This window comes from Etheostoma cragini, chromosome 22 (genome assembly GCF_013103735.1).
Source record: "Etheostoma cragini isolate CJK2018 chromosome 22, CSU_Ecrag_1.0, whole genome shotgun sequence".
Taxonomy (NCBI): Eukaryota; Metazoa; Chordata; class Actinopteri; order Perciformes; family Percidae; genus Etheostoma; species Etheostoma cragini.
In genome coordinates, this window is record NC_048428.1 from 1,422,117 (window position 1) to 1,430,287 (window position 8,171).

The 8,171-nt window shown below is 42.9% G+C and overlaps 1 protein-coding gene and 1 long non-coding RNA gene across 4 annotated transcripts in view; both read right to left on the minus strand.

Annotated features, from left to right (window-relative positions):
• The window catches only part of LOC117938063 (cytochrome c-type heme lyase), a 37,141-nt gene extending 36,674 nt beyond the window's left edge, over nt 1-467 (minus strand). The window contains exon 1 of one of the 3 annotated variants that reach the window (XM_034862390.1): nt 351-467. The gene's annotated coding sequence lies outside the window, so the exon portion shown is untranslated. The other 2 variants (XM_034862391.1, XM_034862392.1) reach the window with 2 other exon arrangements.
• Nucleotides 1-8,171, minus strand: part of LOC117938064 — a 14,321-nt gene that overhangs the window by 5,763 nt on the left and 387 nt on the right. The window contains exon 2 of the long non-coding RNA XR_004655323.1: nt 7,078-7,092. This is a non-coding gene — a long non-coding RNA (uncharacterized LOC117938064). The remainder of the gene's footprint in view (nt 1-7,077; nt 7,093-8,171) is intronic.

The following is an 8,171-nucleotide window of genomic DNA, read 5'->3' on the forward strand; positions in this document are numbered from 1 at the left end:
TTTCTCAGACAGACAGCAGCTAGGTCTCATGCTCTACCATGTCCCAGTGATAGTCTTTCTCAGACAGACAGCAGCTAGCTCTAATGCTCTACCATGTCTCAGTGATTGTCTTAGACACATTAGATTTGAACTATGTTCCTATAGCTTACAAACACAACTTATAAAACTTCCAACTGACCCTAAGGTTAACTCCTTGGTTAACCTCACGGTGAACGTTAGCGGCTATGCTAACCTTAGCTGCCCGGTGTGTAGGCGCCTGTAAACAGGCAGCGGACGGTTCCGGACGCCTCGTCCCTTTCTGTTCGCCGCAGCGAACACACACACAGCGGGAGAAAGAACGAGGGACTGACCTGTGAGACAAGAGTTCCTCCGACAGCTCGCTAGCCCAATGTCAACGTGCAGGACACACGTAACAGTTACCCAGAAGGAGTTGCGCAATGTCAATACGTAAACCAAATACGTCATCACGCTGAACTCCACTACATAACGTGAAACCTATGCGTCGTTCCTAATTTTGTAGCTTTTCTCATATAACTAAAACCTCCATTCGAGTCACTTAGATTGTTAAACAACAGATTATTATATTTAATATTTATATCTATTAAACTTGTAGAAACTGTGGAGCTTTTCCCCTAAAATCTCTGACTACACGTGATTTTATGTACACATGTAGCCTACCTCTTTTTTGATAATTTTTATGTAATGTGTGTCATTTTATAATTTTTGTGTCATTTGGTTGTTTATTGTACATATGTATATTTAAAAAAAAAACAGTCTTGATGTTGTTTAGCTGATTTTCTGTATGATGCATTTTATGAAAAATGGCCGAGTCATTATTCGTTAGACTGGTGTATGATGAATTCATAGCTACATAGCGTCATTACTGGTTCAAATTTACAATAAATACACAAATAAATACCAACACCAAATTCATGTCTCCGTTATACGTTACACCACTGTATATCATTTCCGGTCTGTGGTTACATAACGCAGGATCCTGTAGTGGCGGGGGTTGGCCACTGGGGGTCACCAGTGGATTTTTTCTCATGTTAGAACCATAGACCGTTGATACAGTCTGTGGCTAGAACCGGATATTACAGACTGCAGTTAACAAACTCACGCTCCTTTCCTTCCGCCTCCTATGCAGTTCATTTCGACGTATTAAAAACAGACAAGAAAACAATTAAACAAGGTGATTTGAATGAAAAGGTATATAATAGTAGGTCTCACACATTTCTGGTGACCCTGAAGTTCCTGAAACTATGTCCAGCGGTCAAGTCATTAGATCTTTAATGAATGGATTTATGTCGAACAACATACAAGAAAATTAAAAATACAAGACATTAAGTATTTCACCTTTAAGAAAAGCAAAAATAGCAAAATAAAGAATATGTAATAGGCTACTTAAATACATAGTCCTAGTCTTGTCTGAAAAGGAGAAGGACTACCCTCTTTTCAAATGTCTTAAAGCTCCATTGTGTAAGAATTGTAAAATGACCCATCTAGTGGGGAAATTGCATATGACAAACAACTGAATATTCTGAAGTAAATTAGAAGCTCTTTCCTGGTGATGCTGAGTGTTACTGCGCAGCCTCCAACTGAGCTGGAAGACGTAGATGTGACGTGAGCAACCTGTCTGAAAGCTGTAAGTCTTCTGGTAGCTGTGCAAGAGAAATCTCAATCATTCCCAATCAGCAGAGACAGAGAGGTGTAAGTATTTGTTAGGAGATAACATAGACACAGGCTAATTACTGCTAACTAACATCCTAGTTAACATTAACATAGACACAGGCTAATTACTGCTAACTAACATCCTAGTTAACATTAACATAGGCACAGGCTAATTACTTCTATCTAACATCCTAGTTGACATTAACATAAGCTCAAGCAGCCAACTCTCGCGCATTGGCCGTGAGACACACACATTTCACTGGTTTCACATGCTCACACGTGAAGGCTGGGGTTCTGGACTTGGAGTGGCTGGCTGGAGGTGAAGCAGCCCCACCCTATGCCCCTGGCACACAGGCCTGAAGCCAGTAGATGCAGGGACAGGGTCAGTCTGCAACCTAGCAGCCTCACAAACAGAGTCACTGGAGGGAACAAGGAGAGACTGCAGATATCTGTCCAGATTAGAGAGCCCACCAGCTAAGGCAGCCGTTCGGCATCTCCGTCATCCAGGGTCTTGATGAAATGGCCCGTTTCATAAGAGAACAAATGGCACGCCGGCAGTCCAAATCTGTGGATCTCACAAGTTCTGCAGTGAGCCTGCTGAGGGTGTACTCCACCTGGCTTAGCTCCTCCATGTGGAAATCAGAGTCTGCTGCATCCATTCTTTGGTCGGTTCGTTGTGTCACGGTTTCTCCCTGATTGGGTGTCACCAATCACGACGTGTCCTTCCCTGATTGGTCAGGCCCATATCACGTGACACTTTTTCCAAAAGAAACAAACAAAGTCAGCTTTGACTACAGGTGGTTAATTCAACGCGGATAAGAAAAAACAGCTGTTCTAAGCTAGATGTTGATGCTAGCAGCTGCTGTGAGTAAATCAATGCTCCGCCTGCCAACACGTGCAGAGGAAGGAGCCATTTCATTGTAAAATTGAGACAATTCCTGTGTTCTGCACGTGCAGGACCAGTGCACATCAATGGTCTGTGATATGTAATTTATGTTGTCTTAGTATGGACCAAAATTAGTACTGGAAAAATTTGTTTTAGTGTGCATGTAGCCTCAGGACTTGTTGGTCTTCACTTGGGACTAACCTTGTTGGCTATGTGTTAATGTTGGCACTGGATATAGATCCTGCATTCTATCCAATATGAACATAATTCACGGATAGTGGACTGGCAAGATGCAATTAAACACATGGCCTGTATGTATCAGGGTGTGATCAAAGGACAACCACAACCATAGGAAGACCAGTTCAAAGAGCTAGTCACTACTGCTGCATTTGTCATGATCTCTTTGCATGTTTAGTCCTAAGTTGTGCAAAACTGGAAATTTCAAAACGGAAACAATTGTTTAAGTGCATACAAATAGCATTGTTACTAATGTGAAGAGCAGCAATAAGTTTAACGAGAGCAGCGACAACACAGTTCTAGAGACTGCAGGGTTGGTGATCATTCTCATTTGATTCACTGTCCACATAAAATATGGATTATAAACAAAGTAATAAATAAAGTATACATAATTATACCAATGATCCGTTTAGAAAATGTGAAATGAATGACCACAAGAGCCAATGAGGTGGTTTGTTTGTCACCATACCACTGCCGGTTGCAAAGTGTCTTTGGGACATGCCCCAGTGTTTGGGACCAGATGAAGTTTTAGCAGACCCCTTCTGGCCTGCATCGCAGACCTTGTTTCTGCATGTCTTTGTAGTCCTGATTAATTCCAGTGTTTTCACAGCCAGCACTGTGTTATTTTCATCTTGTTTTTTTTTTAGATGTTCCCTTCACTCAGTCTGTAGTTTTATCTGTTTTTGTTTCCCCTGATTCTGGCTTTGATCGGACACATGAGGGGACACGCTCAGCAGTTTGTCTTGTCAACTGGAGCCTGTATTTAGACAAACTGGCCCTTTAGAGGGGGCTCTGAAATACTGTTGTAGCAAAGTAGGAAGAGAATGGAGCAGCAAGTCTACAAAGACTGTTAGAAGTTGAAAGCTTTCGATAGGACCTGGTCCAAAGTGGTCTAGATGTAAAGAACGCAGTCCAATCTCCATTTTTTTGGATTTCAATGAACAAGACAGAGGCTTCCATTCTTAAAAAAAGTTTCTTTAAAGGCTCCACAACGATACTATACCCTTAGCCCATATGGAAAATAGGTATGGTGTCCCCTATTGGCCCATTTTTAACATCATTTTACAAACTTACAATCAGAATATCTACCAAAGTGTTGCTATTTTCGGACTAACTCCTTACTATATGGCCAAATGTGCCCCAGTTCAGGCCCTTTTGAAGCATGTTGGTCAATATCTTGAACACTTAATAAAAAATTTATACATTTTGATAAGTTTAGTCCAATAATGATCCACAGACATTTTGGTTGCAAACTGACTCACGGTTTAGGACGAGAAGTCAAAAATGTGTTTCTCAAAGAAGGAATATCAGGTGGACTTTAGTGGTTCTTGAGGCATATTTGTAGGATAAAAACAGATGGATGGCTGTACCACATTTTGTGTTAATTAGACTTATGGCTTAAGAGCCAAGCCTCGTCAAAGCTCTAAATGTGTTCCTTTAATTATAGAACCCCCATCAGGCCGGTCTGGGACATGTTTCTTGGGCAGCACTTGCACACAACTTCCAACCAAGGGGCAAAACCTTCTGTCTCAAATGTTCACCATCTCAATCACCATGGGGAATGGGGAGCAGATTGGACAGATAGTCTAGATAGCTGTCTGGATTTACCCTGCAGAAATCTGAGGACCAGGTAACCATAGTCCTCAGATTGGACAGGTAGTCTAGATAGCTGTCTGGATTTACCCTGCAGAGATCTGAGGACCAGGTAACCATAGTCCTCAGATTGGACAGATAGTCTAGCTAGCTGTCTGGATTTACCCTGCAGAGATCTGAGGACCAGGTAACCATAGTCCTCAGATTGGACAGGTAGTCTAGATAGCTGTCTGGATTTACCCTGCAGAGATCTGAGGACCAGGTAACCATTGTAGTCCTCAGAAATCCACCAGAAGTTAGAACGCCAACAAATATAAGGACAGGGACATCACTTCCCCACTTAATTTGATTTCCAGCGGTTACCTGATGACTTATTTATTCATTTTAACGCCATTTAGTCCTGTCCTCTGTACTGATTCTATACCTTGGTTTGATTACAGTAATTTCAACACCTTCATTGTAATCTTATCTGTATTATGTAAATGGACTGAGTGTTTACGTGGCCATGTGATGGGACTGAATACATTTATGTTGAAAGCATGCATTTACTGTAAGCCACATCTCCTTTTCAAATCCGCATTAGAAAACTGAGTTTTATGTTAAAATTTGAATGGAAGATAACAAGTTATATATAGTCTCACTGCATACCTCCCACTGACCTCACTGAGTGCAAACAAAAAAAATTGGTCTAAATTGAGTCTTTGGGTTATTTCAGGGTTAAAGCGGTCCAGCATCACCAACTAAGAGTTGGTTCCAAATGGGATTTTTCTCTGTGGTTTGGATCACCCCAGCTTTAGCTGGTCAGTGGAGGGAGCCCTCAGGACCAGGAGGGATTGGCTAAACTGTTGGGCTACTTACGTAACTATGGCAGTATGTGCACAGCTGCTTACCCTAATTATTGTTGATGTTAGCAAATATAAAAATAAAAGATAGATGCCCACAAACCAACAGCAGTCGACTGCCGATGCTAGAAAGCAGACACAGCTGCTTGCAGAAAACCTAAAGCTGCACCAATCGACATTTGTATATGAACAATGGGTAAAATGACAGTAATATGAAGATGTTAAACACACAGAGAAGTCTGGAGTTCTCTCAGCTCGGTGTTTTGATTGTATGGCTCGCTCCAGCAGCAGTTGATCAGAAGCTAAAGCCATAGCACGCGACCAAGGGCTGACACACAGCTCTGCTGCTGCACATCAACATCTGGCAGAGACCAAAACAGATAATATATTGGACTTCATCTGTCAGGTGGACACAAACACAACTCAGGGTGCTGTAAGACATGCCCATGCCAGGAGGTAAGAAGGTTCATCTGGTGCAACCCACAATCTACACACTGCATCAAGACAGAAGGGTTCACAAGCAGCCAGCTGTTTCCGCCCTATTTATGCAGCAGTGGCTTAAATATAGTCACATTCAGAGCACAACTGGTAATTGTGGCCTTTAAAAGGTCTTATTATAGATGTTTTTCAAACAGTAGGGTATGACTCTGTGGCTACACTGAATTGATATAGCAGACAGCCTGCAGGAAGATGACGCTAAAACCAGCTACCAGATTTCAGTTAGCTATAAAGAAAACATCAGACTCGTTGTAAGCACCATGCACCACATCAACCCAACATTGACTACGTTCAAATGATAACATTTTGGGGGCAAACTCGTAAGCAGACATCCAGCAGATGGATCAGCAGCAGCACTGACTCACATTGTGATTCTGTAGTTGGTCATGGTGGACAAGGATATGGACGTTTTGCTCACATAGATCAAGTTATTGAAGGACTGGGGTCTCTCCCGCAGGTCCTCCTGGTGTGCCCGTGTGTTGTGTAACAGTTGGCTCTCTGCAAATAGAAAAAAAAAGCCTCTGATCGCAGCAGTCGCCTCAGTGTGAATGAAGGCCATGTGTATGTACATGTGTGCAGCCCACATTGTTGCTTTGGAGTGCTGCATGCACATGTATGGAGGTTTTTATTAAGCGTGCATACCACACACACACACACACACACACACACACATTAGCAGATGTGGGCCTCAGAACATCCAACTGTTCTACATGATGTTCAGTTTGTTCAGTATGGAGGTTTCCTGAGACTGGTCAGAGCTGCTCCTTTCAGTCTTTTTCTTCTTTGTGTTTGGGTTGGAAAGTTAAAAACCAGTCAGCTGTTAGGCTGGGTCTTTGTTGAGTGGCATCATGGGAGCTAAAGGTGTACCCTAAGCAGCAGAGCCTGAAGGGATTTACAATTAGGCCAAAGACATTGGGAGGCGCAGAGGAAAGAGAACCTCCTATTGTTTGAGAATTTGAACAAATTGCTGGTTGACCAAAAACACTGACGCTCAAACACAACCTGTTCTGCCTGGCTGCTAAGCTAACGCTACAGAAGGGGAGCAACCCACCATGAAGTGAACTAACAGTTCCTAATAAAACCCAGTGTGTAATCAAAGGTGCCTCAGTCTCAACACTGACATCTATGTTAACAACGATTGACATTCCTGTCCAGTATAGCTTCCTGTAGGTCCTCTGACCACACCCAGCTGTGATGTCATCACTGCGGCGGCGGCGGAGCTAAACAGCTGGACGCTCAGGTGCTGTCCAGTTTCTCTTTGAGTTCCTCCTTACGGAACCACAAGGACCAGGAGGTCGCAGCTTTTTAGAGTACATGTAGCACCCTGATACAAATGTTTGTTAAATCAACGCGTCAAATGAATTGCTTACTTTATGAAAAGACTTTGACTAATACATATCTTTGTACTACAAGGTTGAAATATAACTGACCCTTTAGGAGTCATCGGTTTAGGCCAGCTGGAGAGAGACATTGTCTTTATTGTCTTTACAAGTTGCACAAATGAAGATTAATTTCAGTAGTCTGGATATAATGGTCCAATCAGCGAGGAAAATCCATCCTGCTGTGGACCAATCACAGAGGACGAAGGACAGGCGTTAATATGGTTGAGCTGTAGTAGGGACAGCAGTGTTCTGCAGTCTTCTCTGTACTCAAACATGAAGACATCCTTCAGTCCGGCCTGAAGAACTCCCTAGACATAGTTTCCTCCTTCATGGTGCAGCTCAAAGTCCTGTATGTTGCAGACATAGGTGACCAGCTTTCATCGGGAATAGGAGGTGTTAGCTTTGGGGAAAATGAGCTTGAAGATTTAATTAATAAAAAGGGACACAACATTCTGAAGAGTCCTGGAGAAAGCAGGAAGAAAATGGTACCAAAAACGTCATAAACAGACACACAAATACACACACATACAATTACATACACACACACACACACTCCCACACATACATCTGTAAAGCTGTGTAATATCTGAAATGAAGCAACATGTGGTAAGCGGAGACAAACAGACCTAATGGAAAACAACAACAGTGAATTTGTCCTGCGGAGACAATGGAGCCAGCTGTCCAGTCAGGGACGGATGGAGGACAACCGGCTTGATGGAGCCTCTGGCCTCAGGCTCTTTTCTGAACTCGGACTGCAAACAAGAGACACTTTCTGCTTCCAGTCTCAGGTCAGTGAGCTGCTGCTTTGGGCAGATGAGTGTGTGTGTGTGTGTGTGTGTGTGTGTGTGTGTGTGTGTGTGTGTGTGTGTGTGTGTGTGTGCGTGTGTGTGCCTGTGTCTGTGTCTGTCTGTACCATAGACTGTTAACGGTCTATGGTCTGTACCTATCTATCTATCTGTCTGTCTGTCTTTGTCTCTCTCTCTCTGTCTTTCTCTATAACATCCCAGAGTCCGGTCTAGACCTGCTCTTTATGGAAAGACCTGGGAGATAAATAACATCCCA